The 604-nt window shown below is 49.8% G+C and overlaps 1 protein-coding gene across 1 annotated transcript in view; it reads right to left on the minus strand.

Annotated features, from left to right (window-relative positions):
• Nucleotides 1-604, minus strand: part of FGF5 (fibroblast growth factor 5) — a 28,966-nt gene that overhangs the window by 28,007 nt on the left and 355 nt on the right. The gene's annotated exons all lie outside the window — the stretch shown is intronic.

Here is a 604-nt window from a genome sequence, read left to right on the forward strand (position 1 = left end):
AGGAATGCCTTCTCTCTCTTGAAATACATATTTTTATGTGCAGATATGTATATGAGATGTGTCTACATATACACTTATGTCTATACACAATGCACAAATAACATATATTAACTCGCGGTTACTGGTAGCAGTTGGAAGGGAGAAAGTATGTGAGATTCTATTCTTTTGAATAAATAACTTCAGTTATAGACAGGGCAAAGGGATGCACCTCGATGCTTAATGAAAAAAAAAAAAAATCCAGCCTGCCCATAAGCAGAAGGTAAACATATATCGGGAGAAGAAAGGAGGTTTTTCGGTTTTGTCCAGGCATGGCTGGAGGCTCGCCTTTGGGGCCAGGTGCCCTGTCTGGGCACCAGTCTCCGGGTCACCTGCACCTCAGGAATCGCCATTCCTCCTGCCCACGAGAGGGGTGTGTGAGCGTGCACCGTGTAAATGCATCTCCATTCTACCCTCCCGACTGTTCTGAGGACCAGCTGGGTCCCAGTGGCTTGCGCTCCGCAAGGTGCACCCGTGGCCCTGAGAATACCAGCTCCCCCCCCCCCCATGACCCCCGGCTGCCTTTCCCCGCCCAGGACGGGTTCCGTAGGAAATCGACCAACTTACT

Source organism: Tupaia chinensis, unplaced genomic scaffold (genome assembly GCF_000334495.1).
Source record: "Tupaia chinensis unplaced genomic scaffold, TupChi_1.0 Scaffold000318_1, whole genome shotgun sequence".
Lineage (NCBI taxonomy): Eukaryota > Metazoa > Chordata > Mammalia > Scandentia > Tupaiidae > Tupaia > Tupaia belangeri.